The sequence below is a fragment of the Hetaerina americana genome, unplaced genomic scaffold, assembly GCF_022747635.1.
Source record: "Hetaerina americana unplaced genomic scaffold, ioHetAmer1.1.p SCAF_10, whole genome shotgun sequence".
NCBI classification, from domain to species: Eukaryota; Metazoa; Arthropoda; class Insecta; order Odonata; family Calopterygidae; genus Hetaerina; species Hetaerina americana.
The window spans coordinates 67,452,479-67,470,825 of record NW_027286070.1 but is presented as its reverse complement, the minus strand read 5'-3'; the positions used below and the strand labels follow the sequence as shown (position 1 = coordinate 67,470,825).

The 18,347-nt window shown below is 39.9% G+C and overlaps 1 protein-coding gene across 2 annotated transcripts in view; it reads right to left on the bottom strand.

Moving 5' to 3' along the window:
- LOC139700198 (uncharacterized) overlaps nt 1-12,302 on the bottom strand; it is a 56,283-nt gene extending 43,981 nt beyond the window's left edge. Inside the window, exon 1 of one of the 2 annotated variants that reach the window (XM_071598787.1) lies at nt 12,196-12,302. The gene's annotated coding sequence lies outside the window, so the exon portion shown is untranslated. Of the gene's footprint in view, nt 1-9,881; nt 9,973-12,195 lie in introns of those variants that run through there. The other variant, XM_071598788.1, reaches the window with a different exon arrangement.
- Nucleotides 12,303-18,347: the final 6,045 nt, after the last annotated feature.

Genomic DNA, 18,347 nt, shown 5'->3' with positions numbered 1-18,347 from the left:
GTGCAGCGTAGAGGAGCTAGATTTGTAAAACGCTATGATAAACTTAGTACCGTATACAAAATATTAGAGCAGCTAGGATGGGAATAACTCATGGGGCGAAGGTTAAATTACCGATTGAATCTCTTGCAGAAATTGGAAGGAGGTCTCTTTAGCAGTCATGTTGAAAATGTGTTATTACTCCCATTGTACTGCGGTAGGAGAGATCATGTCAATAACATTAGAGAGATTAAGAGTAGAATAGATAGATTTAAGATTTTATTTTTTCAACAAACGATAGGGGAACATAATAACATTGTTCGACCGCGGTAGGGTCATGTACGGGTAATATTATTCTGGTGTGTATTCACCCCCTGTCACACACCCTGGCGGTGGCTAGCAGCGTATATGCATATAAATAAAAAAAAATGAATTTTGAGAAGTCGTTCAAAAGAGTATTGGGTGAAATTAATGAACGTATTACAGAAGATGAGAGAAGACCAGAGGGATAGACGACTTGTCCGAAGCCCGTACTTCTTATAATCATACAGCGCAAGATGGCGATGGGAGAGTCGAGTTGGATAGTGATCAGGAGAGGGTTGTCCATTTCACCCGCGCTTTTCAATGTATGCGAAGGAAATAGTAAAAGGGGGATGGAAAGGGTTTAATTCAGGAATGAAAGTAGGGGGGAATTGGAGGGGAATGATTAAGCATTCAAATCAGCAGTCAGACAAATAATTGCAAACATTTCATAGCGAATTAATTAAAAATTGGCAATTTTCCACAAAATAACCTGACCGATTAAAAAATTCACCTGACGATTATGTAGTTACATTGAAATCTGGTCGTATTAATAAATTTTATTTCGTGGAATATTGCCAATTTTAAATTTATTATTATATTTCACCATATCACGCCTGAAATGTCTCTTTTTATTTCATAGCGCCTTACAGAATCCGTGCAATAGTTACGGGATGACAATCAATCATCAGCAAGCGAAGGTAATGGATTTCCCAGAACAAAAATAAACATTCAAGTTGGGAAACAAAAAAAAAATAGAGCAGTACTCCTTCTTCGGAAGTGTTTTAGAAGACTTTTCGAAAAGTAGTCAGGGCATTGAAAGGAAAATTTGCTTAGCAAAGAAGTTTCGAAAAAGAGGATGGAGTTAATGACAGTAACCTCAAGTACGGCTGTAAAGACAAAACAAGCGAAAAATATGAGATTGAGAGGAAAACAAACGACGAAGTGCTATGAATGGTATTTGAAGAAAGAGGGTACCTGGAAAATAATCCAAGGCGGGACAAGTGGAACAGGGAGATAATGTATTAGCGGGATGCTGAGGACTTTGATAGGGGAAATATGTGCTGGGAAAACGAGGCAGCGAGGGGAAGATGACAAGAATTTGGGATGAAATTGAGGGAGGTAGAACGCATGCAGAGCGAGTTATTGTAATTAATGTGTGTTATCGAGAATGGGGTTCACGGATATTTTGTGTCTTGCTAGTCATACACGAGTTTCCAATTACAGCAGAGGGTAAAGCAATTCTACCCTTACTTCTGTTAGTAAAATAAATGATTATTTTGCATCAAAAAACGTGGTAGCTCGGTGGGTAGGACGCTGGTCTACTGACTGGAGGGCTCGGATGGGTGTCGACTTAACCTTCGATACCGGAAGCCGATACAGCTTCACTCTTATCTTCTGACTCTTCGGGCTTTCCATTGGAAACCACAGGTGGCGCAGGGATAAACACAACTGCTCTTTGATTCTGAAGTTTGAGTGTCACCCACCGTTGAGGGATTATTTGAAGGTAAGCTTTATCCTCGCCTATCTAACTGACCTTCGTGTGTATTACTGTGTTTTAGGTTTTTATACCAATCCTAAATAACATCCACTATCTCTGACAAAACTATTACAAATGAAATTATTCGGCAGGTCCAACGTTGGTTCATGGAGTAGTAGTATTTAGGGGAGGCGACCGACAGCCGAGGTCATTTGCGCCACAGGGGATGGGCAGGAAAGGATGAAGGGTGGCGAGGAACCCGGCGTCGGCATTAGCCTACTCTTTACGAAAGGCGCCAAGGAGTCCGCAGCTTAACGTCCCATCCGACGGACGGCGCACTCACTCAAAGTGCCCTCCACAAAGCACCTCACCTAGGGATCGAGATACCTCAGGAAAATATTCAACACCGCCGGGATTTGAACCCGAGCCCTCTGGGTGGGAAGCCAGTACGAAAGCCAACGCACCATCTCCATCGTTGGTTAATGGTAATCCAAAAAAGATAAGAAAATTTTTCAAACATTTTCAAGAAGAGGTCAACAGGCAAGATGATACTCCGGAAATATTCTTCGATGCACACCGCCCATAATTTCTCTTCCCTTTCAAAATTTTATTTATTTATGTACCCTACAAGACAAAACTAGGGTGTGTGGTAGGGGATGAATACACACCAGACTAAATTTGACCCGAATATTTTTACCCCTACCGCGGTCGGACAGCGTTGTTCTGATCCCTCATCGTTTGTGGAAAAAATGACATCTTAAATCTATCTGTTCTACACTTATTCTCTCCAATTTTACTTAACACTTATTAATATGATCTCTCTTACAGTAGTACGATGGGGGTGATGATAGGTTAAATGAAGAAAGCAATGTATTTTCCCACTGAAGAATAACTGATCTTAGCACTTTTCCACTTGATAGAAGTTTTATTTTACGACCGGGTTTCGATGCATTACATCATCATTAGGAGTAATGATGTAATACATCGACATTATGTTCAAAATACATACATAATTCATTATGTTCGACTTCCACCACATCACGCCGGAAGCTACTCAATTTGTTATTTTTCCACTGTCCTTTATTTTGGTACAACTAGTTTCATCACTTAGGCGTCAACATCGGGACAATTTGTTGCGGTCATTTTATAAACCATTTATGTGGCGGAAGGGGTGGGTGATAGAAAGGGAAAGAGGTGGGATTGTGATCGGCGTTGATGGGATGGAGGAGAGGATTCTCCCGGAAGGGGAGAGTCTTTCCTGACGCTTAACACTCCTCTCCTCTTTCCCATCAACGTCGATCACAGCCCCACCTCTTTCTCCCCCTCTCCACCCCTGCAAGATATTTAATCTATAGTTTAACCTAGGCTTTATGAGTGATTCCCAACCTAGCTCCTCTTATGTTTTGGATACGCTGCTAAGTTTATCATTATAATGTTTTAAAAATCTAGGTCCTTTACGGGACACGCGATCCGATTCGGCAAAATGGCGTCTTCCGAGTTATTCTGCCACTAGCTTACATTCAATTAAATCTGTTATTCCTTCTCAATGGAAACCAAGTATCCTCTAATAGATTTTTCACGGCCCCCTGTCTGGGTCACTCATTTTCCAATGCTGTTTCGGATTCTCTAACATTCTCAGTTTGCCGTGGCGGCTTCCCCGGAGTGTAGCAAATTAAGATTTGAATCTTCACATCTTAGTTTGTTTCCTCTCTTTCCAAATCAATTTTTGTATCCTTTTTCACATCTGTTTCTCAAAATTTTCGAAACTTTACCCATTCCCCTGGCTTGAAATCAATTTGAATGAATTGTTTAAAACCATGATTCACATAAAACTCTTGAAGGTTTTTCTTCACGTATACAATTCCCTCAATTTATTATAAACTCATCTTCAATTGAAATGATTGCCATGATCTTTTTCTAAAAATAATTCACCAGACTTCGCATTCTGTTCCATTTGTTCTATATGATTAGGCCTAAAAGTAATACGTGTATTTAGCATACTTACGCTTCCTGTCTCATGGAAAGCTTTCGTTTCATTACTACGAATACTCAGCATTTATCACTGGGATTATTCCCATAGAATACATTTATCAAATGGTTCAATTAATCTTGAATCTTGGAAGTTGAAATATCCGGTCATTCTGGGAATGCGAGAAGTTTGAGAACGTAAAAAGATAGAAATGCAAAGAATGGGATTATTTAGCTCAGGTGCGGGTGAAATGAAACGGCCCGAAAAAGGGAGACTTTTGGAGGTTCCATGAATGGAAATTCAAGAGTGAGCGAAATATTAAGAAAAAGTGCTGCAGTGAGAGTGAAGAGCTTACAGAAATTCATGGAAATGATCATCATAGTGAAGATTCGAGCAGCGACACCCACAGATGCCGTAGTGGTACAAGTTTACATACCGACAACAGACCATGATGATGAAAAAGTGGAGATTTGTGAAGATTTCGCGAAAGTAATTAATATGTTAAAGTAGAAAAATGCTAATTATATTTGGAGACTGGAATTCAATCATTGGATAATGACAGGAACGAAAAACATTTGAATGATTGGCGAAGTGAAAGAGGAGAAAGGATTTCGGAATTCTGCGAACAGTACACATTAGTGGCGGCAAACACCCTTGTTGAATACAACCCATGAAACCGATACAAATGGAAGATGCCTGGAGAGGTTAGAAGATATCAATTTGACTACATACTCGTGAAGCAGAGATTAGGGAATCGAATAAAGGACTGCGAAAGCTAACCGGGGGAAGATATCGACGGAGACAATAGTTTAGTACTAGGTGAAATTCAAGAAGCTAACGAAGAGAATAAAGACTCGATGGGGGTGAGAGAGATTGAGGGGAACTGAGCCGCGGCTGGATTTCCAGATGGCATTGGAAAAAGAAATATATGACAACACGGGTCGATAAAAAACATGACAGGAAATAAAGACTGTACTTTTAATAGCCACCAGGAAAACTTCGAGCCAAGGGAAACCTGTGAAAAGGTAACCACGAATCGATAACGAAATACTGGACCCAATAGAAGAGAGATTAAGACCCTAGGACTGAGGAAGGACAGATGTGAAAGACAGAAGGTCGAGAATTGAAATACGGGCAAGAACAGCAAGAAAGGCCAGCGACGAATGGATGAAGACCCTGCAGGAAGAAGTGCAGCGTGACCTTGTCCTGGCAAAAGTGTAAGTAGCTTGCAGAACCATGAGACTCCGTTGAAACGAACGCAGAGCATATATCAAAGTCATTCGGGAGAGCAATGGAGAATTCCTTACCACAGATTGCAAAGTGAAGAGACGGAAAGAGTATTTGGAGAATTTTACGGCGGAAAAGAAATGGATTCAAGAATACTGGAAGGAGAAGATCATGTCGACGATGATGAGAAAGGAGACGAAAAATCCTTAGGTCTGAATTCGACGCTGGAGAAAAGAATTTAAAGAGTAAACAAGACACCAAGGATCGACGCTATGCCCCGGGAACGAATAAAAAATTCAGGACATAAGAATCTGACAGCTGTAAAACTTTATATGTGTATGCGAAACGCAAATGAGAGGAAAAATGCCGATGGTAATCACAAAGTACGTAGGTGCGTAATTGTCCCTATTCCAAAATTGAAAATGGCAGCAAAATGTGAAAACTTCAGATAAATCAGTCTAAAGGCTCATTTAATGAAAACTCTGAAAAGCATAATAAACAGAACAACGGAGAATAAAGAGGAGGAGTATTTAAGTGAGGACCAATCAGTTTTTCTGAAGAAGTAAAAGAGCAAAAGAGAAGTTATTCTTGCTCTTAGACTCAACGTTGAAAAGAGGATATCGAGTGTGAGCATATATATCGCATTCTTTGATTTGGAGAAAGATTTTTGGGAAGAACTAAGAAGAAGAAGGCTGAGTCAAATGTGGGTGGGAATTGATCAGAGGTAGTAAATGCCACTTTTTTGGGAGGTATTTAAAAAGAAAATAAGCTCAGTATGAAGGTCATTAGAAGCATTGCGTGTACAAAAGACAAATTTACAAATAGGAGAGAATTGAGTCAACAGTGTTGAAGCAAATATACGAAAAAAAGGCAAGTAAAAATATTGATAATGCGAATGGAAGTGTGAGGTCTCGAAACTTGAAATTTGAGTAAAGATAAGCGTAAATGGGAGGCTTTTAGGATGTGGGTATGGAAGAGCGCGGAGAAAATAAAATGATGGAATAAAACACGCGAATACGTGTTGGACATGGCGGGAGATGGGAGGAACATGCTGGGGAAAATTCGAAGAATGCGAAAAATTGGGGGGAGGACCCATTAAGAGGTAATGAGACATTGAAGGCTGCGATAGAAGGCATGATTTTAGAGGTGTGGGGTAGAGGAAAAAAGAGGGAATTGAAATTTTGGACGTAGTTCTATGATATGAAAAAGAATACGCAGCTGGAGAATGATTATATAATATCGAAAGTTTCCTTGCTCAGAATTCTCACGAAATTTAATGATAACACGGCATGTAAAGTTACAAGGTGAAAACGAAATGATGATTAAAGTTATATTCAGGACTATCCAGAATATGAGAGAAATTTTAGCTAAAACATGGAAGCTTTCGATCTAGAACAACTGTCATTCTGGCAAATTCCATATTTTATACCCATTCCTATAAACGATAGTCTGTGTAACACAACAACTCTCTAAATCTATGAATAATGATTAAAAATTTGGAGCAAATGTTATTAGAATCGAATTCCTGGAACAAATTTTCGTAATTTGAATAATCGAAATCTGTAAAGTATATGCGGGATGGAAGGAATATATAGAAGAACTGTATAGTAAAGAACTTCGACCAGCAAAGTTAGACATTGAAAAAGAATATGACGTAGAGGAAGATAGCTTTTGTCCAGGCATACTAGACGATGAGATAGAAAGGGCATTAAGGGAGTTGAAACTAAATAAGGCCGTGAGACTGGATAACATTCCCGCAGAACTATTGAAATGTTCAGGAAAATGTGGAAGGAAAAGGCTATATGGGCTGATTCGTAGTATCTATGAGGAGGGAATCTGGCCGGAAGACTTTGTGAGATCAGTTTTAGTTCCTATTCCGAAAAAGGTAAAGGCTACATCATGTGAGGACTGCAGGACAATAAGTCTGATATCCCACGCAGCTAAAGTTGTTCTCAGGATCATAAACAAAAGGATAGAGAGTAGGGCAAATGATTACTTAGGGGATGATCACTTTGGGTTTAGGATGGGGAGAGGTACGCGTGATGCCATTGCAGTAATGAGATCACTAATCGAGAGGAATATAGAATACACTCAGGAGGTATTTGCCTGTTTCGTAGATTTAGAAAAAGCATTTGATAGAGTGAATTGGGAAAAAATAATGAGTATATTGAATAAAATAGCAATAGAATGGAGGGGAAGGAGGCTAATCCGCAACATGCACATGTCTCAGACTGCTCAGGTGCGGGTGGGGAACGGGGAGTCCGGATGGGCAGTGTTAGGAAGAGGTGTAAGGCAGGGTTGCCCATTATCACTGTTGCTGTTCAACCTGTATGCAGAGGAAATGATTAAAGAGGCATGGGAGGAACTGGAGGTAGGAATGAAAGTGGGCGGGGAATTGGTGAAATCAGTTAGGTTTGCTGATGACCAAGCTTTAGTTTGTCAGTCAGCCAAGAGGTTGCAAGCATTGCTGAGTGAATCGGAAATTTAGTGCGACAGGTATGGGATGAGAATCAATATTAATAAAAAAAAAGGTTATGCGATTTTCTAGAAAGAAAAAGGCTAAGCTAAGCATTAAAATAGGAGGGCAAAAACTAGAGCAGGTAGAACAGTTTGCGTATTTCGGTAGTGTTTTGGACCAACACGGTCAAAGTAGTAAGGACGTAAGGAGAAGAATTGCGCTGGGCAAAGAGGCTTTCACAAGGAGGAGGGAGTTGATGACAGGGATGTTGAGTAAGGATATTAAGAAAAGACTCGTAAAAACTTTGATATGGAGCGTAGCTATGTACGGTGCGGAAACGTGGTCATTGAAGCAGGAGGATAGACGTAGATTGAAGGCTTTCGAAATGTGGCTGTGGAGAAGAATGGAGAAGGTAAAATGGACAGAGAAGAAAACAAACGAGGAAGTACTTGGTATGGTGGGCGAAGAGAGGGGTTTGTTGGGAGAAATTCTATGGAGGCAGGAAAAGTGGATGAAGGGGGTGCTGACCGGCAGTGGGATGTTGAAGACTGTAATTGAGGGGAGAATGTTAGGCAAACGAGGAAAGGGAAGGAACAGGATAGGGATGTTTGACGAGATGAAGGGAGGAAGAAGGTACTCAGAGATGAAGAGGGACCTGATGTAGAGTAGGATAGCAATATATATATATATATATATATATATATATATATATATATATATCTATATATATATCTGTATATGTGCCAAATTTGCTTGTTATAACAAATGAACGAACCATCATTCATTTTATTTTCTCCTTGCCATCAATAATATCCAGGATGAGTTCAAATTTTGAATGGATATGCAAGCCACTTATTATGCGTATGCGTTTTAGTTCCCAGGAATTATTCATTATTAGAATTCAAATCAGAGGACACACTATAAGTATTGATAAAAAATTATCATCTGCGGAGATCAGTAGCGATAAATATGGCTGCTTTTAATCTAATGTCACTATGTAATTAAAATCTAATTTTAGATTTCAAAGACATTTCCGTGTGGTTTTGGCCTTCATGGACGCGCGAGTATAAATTCCTTCTGGAAATTTTATTGTTTTCTTTTAGTGGATCATGGAATGATAAAGTTATGGAACAGAATCAATGCTTTTTTATTCCTTCCAAGTACAGTTTTTATGTAAGATTTCATGGCGACCAATATGCATACCTCAACGAAAGTTATGACCTTACACGGGGAGGACACGACAAAGAAGTTATTTCTCTTTCCCATACGACTGAGAACACTTTAAAGTAGGCATTCTTCCAATTTATTCTTGCTATTTTCTAATAAGTATAGTGCTAATCAAGTAGAGATCTAAGGGTGGGACGACAATGCGGCACTACTTCCTACTTTGTCTTCTCCATTTTGAAGGTTTGGGCGTTTTCACATTTCGTGAAATGGCATCTGCGGCGGCCTTGCAAATTTCATCACTGCTATGGCGTCAAGCGTCCTTCTCCACTTCCTAAACACGAAATGGTCTTCCGCAAAGCAATATTTTCCCCGTTATCAAAACGTTTTCTACGATTCTTAAATTAAACTTAAGGTTACATAACCCTGGTTTACCCTTTTTCGGAATAGAGATTAAAATTTTTGGTAACATCGCATCGCCATTTTAATTAATTTTTAGGAAGTTCAGAATCTATTATTTTTATAAATGCAAAGGCACTAAAAATTGTACTTTTCTTTTTTTATTACCTTTAGTTTTACACTATTTCATACCTAGGAGTTTACATTTTCATCGAATATCTAGTACGATCTAATTAAAAAATTAAATATTTGATATGTGAAATTCAATCTTAAATGTAAAAAAAACAATAGGACATATTATTACATAACGAATTCCGAATAACACAGGTCAAACTTTCAGTAGGAAAAAACGTAAAATAAGAACTTGTTTCGCCCATTCCAAACCGAAAGCCTTTTCCTTTCCGTGAAGTTCTTTCTTACTTGCCATTTGATACATTCTGTGGTCACGCATCCTTAATATGATGCTTTAATAACATATCAAGTAAAGATGCACGCTGTACTATAATAATCTGAGATATTACAATCTAATTGCACTTCCCTTTTCCCAAAAACATTAAATTATAGGCGTGGAAGGATTTAATATAATGCCCTGCGAATGTTATTAAATAAAAATAATACCGAAAGGAATCGCTGATAATGATGAAATGCGGAAAGATTTAATAAATAAGCGTAAAACAATAAAAATGATTCCATGCATAAATAAAATGTCGCTTAAATTCAATAGCCATATGGAAAAGTCTGCGCAGGTATTATTCGCGAAGTGAATGGAAAAGATTATTTACGTAATTTTTGATTAGTTTTTCATTTACTTTAAGACATTCTTTTGAAATTACTCACACATAGGTTTTCACTTCTTTTTAATAAATCAAGAATATTAATTTTAGATATTTTCGATTAAAAATGTTCACCTGGAATGCCCTCCGATTAACCTCCTCTTGGAGACTTCGTGGAAGGATTGATTGGACAAGTTTCCACTTCTCACAGATTTGATTCCATGTACTTATTACTCTCACATTCGTGCAAAGTTTCAGACAGCACAATTTCCTATGCGTTTTCCAGGGGTAGTCAGCAGCGTTTCCATTCTCCCCCCACCCTTCTCTCTCTCACTGGAGTCACGAGACAGCAATACTCTCCCCTTCGGAGATGATCACATGCTCGGTTCACTACGCATGCGCAGTGATTCTTCCGGTCTCACCTGCGGCGACGTTCGCAATAAGTCGGCGCAAATTCGTACCTTGGGTAAAACCGTATAAACCGATCATACTCGATTCCGTCGCTCACAACCTCTTATTTCGGGGTAAACTTATCCTTACAACAAATTCCACTTAAATTTTTCGATAAAATATATATTCGACTGTTATTTCATGGACGCAATGCAGGGAAAATAACGTTTAACTAAAATAAATTTCACAATCGGGGGTAACCTCGACAAATTTTTGAAAGTGATACTTCCCTTTGGTATAGGTCACTTTTAGTTATACTATGCAAACTTGTACTTCCCGAAATATAGATAAGAAGCTCTTTTAATCGGAAAATGCAGGTTATTCAATGCCTAACACTTGCCGAGCGAGACGCAATGGTTATGTAATTCTAAGGATGCTGCCAATTTGCTTAAGAGTTTTCAAAGTTTGAAGAATTTAGATTGACTTCCTTTAACAAAAAACAATAATATTCCATTAGCCTAGAGATCAAAGAAACAGTGCATCAATTAATTTAATTCACCGAACAAGAAACAAATGTACCCAGGTTTAATACGGAATAATTTTCAAACTTTTTACGAAATAAACATAATATTTTGTATTTATCACCTACACTAACAATATTTGACAGAACTAAATGCATTTTACGTCATAATAGAGGAAATATGGTCGTGCATAAAAAAATACCCCTGGATTATTGAACGTATCTGTAAATATACCCAAGCAACCTGATCAAATCCACTTCAATCAAAAAACAAAACTAAATAAAGTGGCGTCCTGGAAAAACAGTATTTTTCAGGGAATTGCAAGCAACCTGCTTGGAACCTGAGCGTTGAGCACTCCAAGTGATGGCTTGATACCAAACGTTATGTAAGAGCTGGAAATGCACGTTCGCCTATTTGGATGGGAATGAAGGGGCATATAAGGTCAAGCCATAGAGAAATGAAAATCACATTTCGAATATTCAACTCTTATGGATAGAGAGATCAAAAGACATTTGTACGCTGATTCCTACGAATAATATACATTACATTACTTTTGTTCATTATCCTAACATACGAATTCACATTTAGTGTCCTCAGGAACTCAAATAATTTCACCTAATATGGACCTCGACAAATAATTTTAAGGAGATACAACAGAATTATAAGAAAACATGTTTCTTTGCTTGCGCGAGGGGTTAGGATTAATTAAAGATAGTCTCTGCGGGTACATTGTTATTTGCTATCCCAAAGCATCCGAAAACTTATTTATGACCTTTATTACATTATATGACTATTTGCAAATAATTCAAACAAATATATTCCGAAAAAATCCACGAAAAGTTCAATTGTCTCTGGGGTTTAACAATTACGAATTGGATAAAGACCTGCCAACGTTATATCGCAACGCACTGCAGCCCAAAAATGACAATATGAAATGAAGAAAATGCAATGTGATCATCCACCATTGAAACTTCCGAGCAAGAGGAAAGCGCAAAGTCGAGGTCCGAACCCTCGCTCTCATTATCCTCTCCTTCGACCACGGTTATATAAGCTCGCGTGCGTGCGGGAGGCACACCGGACGGCCCGTGAGGCGACGGCGGCGAACGTTATGTAATGCCGCCGCCGCATCTTCGTCGCCCGGCGAAAACGTCTCCCTTCGAAGAGGGCCAAACCCTCAGGTCGTACAAGCAAACTCGATGAAGTGGAGCACAATGCAAGGGAAAAAGTCACGCTGGGGACAGGTAATGTATTCTGACACGTTCTCGTGAACCCTATTCCGTCCGCCAAGGACGAAAAGAAAACAACACCTTTAAGCACTCCGCTGCCCCAGCGGTCTCCACAAGGTCACACCCCCACGAGATAGAAACTTCGCCTTGGCACAAGTCTGTCTATCTTTCGTCCATTTCGGAAGTGCGTACAAGGAACTGATTGGGAGCAAGCAAACTAGCGGGAAGAGGTTGATTCCTTTCGCCTGCCGGGCCGAAGACGCTGCAGCTCTCGGATGTCGAGGAAGGAAGGACCTCGGGGCGGGGACTTACCTCGGGCTGACGGCGCGTAACCCTTCCGACTCTCCACAGGCCGGTCAAATCTCCTGCGACCGAACACTCTTGGCTACAACGACGACTGGTCTCCCAGCGGAGAGGCCGACCACAAGGAATCGCCTCCAGGAGGAGAGGAGGGGCAGAAGGGGGGAGGGAGGGAGGGCTATATAACTAGGAGTTGGGCGCGAGGCGATGGCGGTGGTGGGGAGGGGCGTGGAGACGTGATTCAAGCCGCCTCACCGCCGACGTTCGGTCGACTACCCTCCCTCCTCCTCTCCGGTTTCCCACCGTCGCCGGAGACCTCCGTTCGCATCCTCAAAAGCCACATGAAATGTGCTTCCTTCGGCCTGATTCGGAATTTGCCGTTCGATAGACGACTAATGATAAGGCCGGGAAACTTGTTGAGCAGTTTCGAATTAATTTTTTAGACACTTACATACTTATCAATAAGACTGAAACTTGAAATATGGTGAATCATTAGATCGCGGAACTCATTTCAAGAAGCTATTCCTTTCGTCACCTTGGGGTGAACAATTACAACTATCCTCTTACGGCGGGGTCATTTCCTGAACGCCGAATGTAACGTCGAACTCAATAAAGTTAACGCTGGCGGTAGCCATCATAACTGGCTGGCCATTGTTTATGTAACACACGAACGATAACTGAGAATTTGTTACGTAACCGACAAAATCCATTTCTCTCACTTTTCGGATTGAAAATCGTTCGAAGGTAATTTTTCACTCTGACTTTAACTGGTGGCGTAGAGAGGGTTATAAGGTGCGCTAAAAACCATATCAGGTTCGCATATTAACATCAGGGTTAACAAATATGATCATTTATTTCCTTCGATTTTAAATGGCCTTCAAAGACGTACGTTCCGCATAAAACGAACAGGAGACGGTATGAATGGTGAAAATAATATTAATAGTTCAGGAAAGCTACAAAGCGAAACTTAAAATACGAAACGTATGCCTGGAGATAAATAGCTATTGAATTAGTAAACCGCGAATGTCAACTCCGGAAATGTAGATGATAGGAATTGCTACATCTCTTACACAAGTACACCTTTTCATTATACAGGGTTCGTCCGGAAAATAAGTGTACTGACTCCTGGGCTGGGCGCGCCGCTCCAGGCGCGCCCAGCACCGCTCTGACGGGCTGCGATTGGAGGGGGGTATGTTGGCAAGCGACGCTGAAAAAGGCAGTCGGCTCTGAGCTGTGGTGTAGTGAGGAGCTCTGTTAACGCGAACCTCCACGCTCGACCCACGTCACGGAACGCGATGCCGAAGTTTTTGGAGCAGCGTTATTCCATCAAATTTGCGGTAAAGCTTGGGAAATCGTCTACCGAAACTGTCGGTATGATTAACCAGGCTTACGGGGAGTAAGCCATGTCCAGAAACATGATCTTTTGGTGGCACAAGATGTTCGTGGAGGGCAGAGAAGAGGTCGACGACGAGTCTTCGAGAGGTTCCCGATGATGCCTTCGCGGGAGCGTTCCAGGAATGGGAACGCCGCTGGAACAAGTGTATCGACTCACAAGGGTCCTATTTTGAGGAATATTAGCTTAAGATATGTAAAAGTGTAATAAATTTTTTTTCCTGAGCTCAGTACACTTATTTTTCGGACGAACCCTGTAAGCACCAGCCGCTGCGGGAAATACACGATTTAGCTTTTTAGCTACGATGAAGAGTAGAAAGTTAAGTAGAGACGTAACTGAAACGGAAATATTCGATGGTTTCGATTGTTTTTTCTTGTTTTAGTTTATTCTCTCCCGAGAAACTCTGTTCTTAACGAGGTTGTATCATATCGATGAGTTAACGGCTCTTATTCGGAAGGAGCCCAATGAAATTTAATTCAAAATCAAGTGAATTAAAAATTTTCAGGCATACCTAATAAAAAAGGCTACAACTTGCAATTGGGGATTATCTAATTGATTGTTCCTTTATTATTCATCAGAATTACTAAGTGAGTTAGACCTTGAATGAAATAAACGACGAACATCTATCCACTTAAGCCAAGGCGCATCCGGGGTTGGTTTAAAGACAATTAAATGGTCGGGTTGAAAGAGTAGTGATAGATGGAGTTGCACTAATGCAGTAGAAGTTACTTCTGTTGTTCCGTAGGTAAGTGTCTTCGTACCTCTTTTATTCCTACGCTACGTTAACGATATTGACTCCGTAGTCACTAGTAAGATACTTTCATTTTGCCGACGATGCAGTGATTTACCGTGATATCCGTGATCCCGAGGACGCAGTAGCTTTACCAGATGACCTCAATGCTACACAACGCTTATGCGACACTTTGTAATCAAAAGTAAACTTAAAAAAGTGTGTAGTGATATATTTTTGGAAAAAGAGCAACTCCCTCGCGAATGGTTACTGCATCGGGAACACCGTAATGGAATGTGTGGACTCGATTAAATACCTAGGCGTTACCCTCACTCACGATCTCTCCTGGGTGAAACACATATGGGGAATATGTGGACAAGCTAACAAAAACATATGATTTATTGGAGGAGTATTTGGTGAATGCGATGAAAATGTCAAAGAGAAATGTTATCTGTCGTTGGTTAGGCCTCATTTAGAATCTGCTGCGAGTATTTATGGGATCCTCACGAAGTTGGATTAATTGCCGAATTGGATCACGTGCAGCGTAGAGGAGCTAGATTTGTAAAACGCTATGATAAACTTAGTACCGTATACAAAATATTAGAGCAGCTAGACTGGCAATGACTCTATAAGGTTAAATTACCGATTGAAGCTCTTGCATAAATTGGAAGGAGGTCTCTTTAGCAGTCATGTTGAAAATGTGTTATTGCTCCCATCGTGCAACGGTAGGAGGGATCACGTTAATAGAATTAGAGAGACTAAGGGTAGAACAGATATTTTAAGATGCCATTTTTTCCACGAAATATACGGAATTAGAATAACATTGTTCGACCGCGGTGGGGTGAAAATATTCGGGCCCAAATTAGTCTGGTGTGTATTCACGCCCTGCCACTGATATTTAAGTACCCTGCAGGTGGCTTGCAGGGTACTTAAATATCCAATATCCAAAAAAATTCTTTTTCAAGGGGTCCAACTCTCCTTAAGAATAAGGTTATCTTATTGTATGCATTTATCTAGATGCAATGTTAAATTAACTGTAGCCCGTTAAAACCATATTTAATCTTGGAATTGTCCTCGATTGGCTTTGTAGTAATTATCAAATTTTGAAATACATGACATGATTGTACTCTTTATGAGTTACGCTCGGGTATATACTGCTACGCATACGGTTTATTTATCCTTATGGTCAGTATTTACATACTGTGGCCCCTGCTCAGAATTCGCTTTTCTATAATCCTGCTCGTGCTTCGTCATTATGATGACGGATTTATGAGATTCTAATTTCTTTTGACATTCTGACGAGGATGAGTTGTGCCAAATGGAAATTTACTTTCTCTTTTCATCGTGCACAGTATAAAAGGTCCTAGTCTACAACAATATGATCTTATTGAATAATTCAAAACGTGGAGCAATGGAGGGTAAATATCGAACAATTGAAGGGTTTACCTATCGCTTATTTATTTAAGTGCTTAGTTTCAATGGAAATATATTTTTGATCTTTGGGGGGCTCAAACTCCCTCGGTTGACGCCCCGACACTTAGTTCTGAGATTAATACTCGTAAATATGATTTTTATGATCACACGACCAATATATCAACTGGTTTTCAAATGCTGGTCGCTCGTATTTTAGAACAATTGTACAAATGTTTTGGCATTCCAAACCCCCTTACTCTTTTAACATTTGCGATATAATTGAATAACGGGGCAATTCAATAAAAAATCAATGAAACTGACGGATTATTTTAATCCGATGGGCATGAGATAACCCGCAAGGAATGGCTAAAGTAGACAAATTTAAACCACTATTTAAGAGAGGATTTTCTTTCTTTCTTATTCGAGTACACCCAGTGTTCTCATTTAAATTTTGAGAAAAACGGTAAAAACCACCAGGATAGAAATAAAGCCATTTAAATCGAGTACAATCTTGCAAAACAAGTAAGGATACGTGGCTGTCGGAAAATATTCACAGGGCAGAAAAGAATCCCTCGGTGCACAGAGAACACGCAGATATTTTGATCTTAAGGTTTTGGGGGAGACGGGCGATGCCGCGTGCGATCTCCTGTGGCTGCAGCGACCAAGAAGATTTTCACGACAAGAAATTCGAGCAGGCATTCATTATTGTGAGTCCAACAGCAGTAATCATGATGATCCAGCAAATTACAAAATTTTAAACTGATTGGTTCCGCCTCCAATACGTGAAATTGTTCTATGACGAAGTCTATCATCAACTAGGACGAATCGAAATAATAATTTCGAGTTTTAAAACATTTTCTGTCGCCGGCCCTGGCGGATACCGCACAAATCCACCGATATGAATAAATCATGCTGGGATTCGGGCCGATCAACTGGCTGCACATTGCATCCAATCCAGCTCTGAAATGTGTCGACGTGAAACTAACGCAGCAACGGGTCGATTCCGACTATGAAACCATCGATCTCGTGATCAATACGAATGCAACTGGTTTGGCATCCATTCAAGAGCAGTTTGCACTTTTAGTAATGGAGAAGGTACAAACCTAACATGGGTAGGAGGTGCTACATCACAAGGGCAGAATTTTTTAGATCAATGGCTTTCCTCATACCTCAGAAAGGATTATATAATAACTGGTAGATATTTCAAAAACCAGTTTCCCTTCATATACTCTGAATTCAACGCCTATGAGTATCGTCTACTAGCATATAAACTTAAACTCAAATGATACCAAAATGGAATCTGTGTTGAGGCAATGCTATCCTTTTCCGAAACATTTCATGGTCCCAATGATATATTTGGGGTGATGTAATTGTGCAAAAATCACGACGCTACGAATGGACAAGTGATTATAGAGGCTCAAAATCTCTCCTTTTGTATGGAGCAACGTCCACTGTTTTCGTTCAAGCAAATGTTTTAGCAAATGAAGGAGTCGGGCACTTAGCCCAGAAGACTGGCTAAATTAGCCATCCCAATTATCACCGTATCGCAATAATTGCACTGCAATATTCAAAAAGAGGTTACTGAACAAGATCAATTCTGTTTTCAAAGTAATAAATGAAGCCATCACGAACGTATTCATCAGTATGAAAGATATTAATGAGCTTCGATTTCCTAGCAAAATTTCTCAATTTGGCAGCGAAATGAATGCGCGCGTGGTAAAGCTGCCATCTGACCTCAAAGAACGCCTTTTATTATCATGTGACAACCGCTCTGTGGCTTTCTTCGCTAGGAAATCTAGCCACCAGGACGATGTGAGCATAACCTCTTAAAGACTCTCTCTCTCCTTTGTGCCATTTAGAAATCATGACATACTGGACAAATAGTCGCAAAAATACATGAATATTAATGTGGAGAAGTAAGAGGTAGAGTTATTCTTAAGACAGGGAAGTCATGACCGCCTTTATCAAGCGGGAAACATGAATCAGCAGCATCACATTCGGGAGGGTGATGGCATTTTCGTGAATGGAGATGATTTTTGTTCTATTATAAAAATAGAAATGAAAACACCGTCACTTTTATGTCAGCTTATTCACTGATATTGGGGCATACCTGAGTGGATTATTTGAAGGGAACAAAACGCTCTTGCCCAAAGCCAATCGAGTGTCTATATAGATAACGTTGCAATGTCACGACACTATCGGAAGAATTATAATGCAAGCCATTGGTTGACCGTAGGTTGAAATGTAGGCTAATTTTACTGCGTAAATTTGAGGCAGGTCACTTATCCGAGGATATGAAAGACCTGTTAAGGGCCCGATTTACTATAGTGGAGCAGATTGCGTGCGTAAAATCAGGGATATAATAGTACGGATGGATTTAAAATGTCGTTTCTTCCTCGTACCATTAGAGATCATGTATCATATGAAAACAATCACGTAGGAGATAATTAGAATTGGTAGTTTATATATTATTTCGATATTCTGCATGGTATTTAAACTGACCCATCTTTGTAATATTGTTACCGCATGAATTTAAATGCATCCTGTTATTGAATATTCTTGTGTACACTCGTAAGTACCTAATTTCGTGTGATTAACTTTTTTAGAGGATTTGATGAAACTTACAAC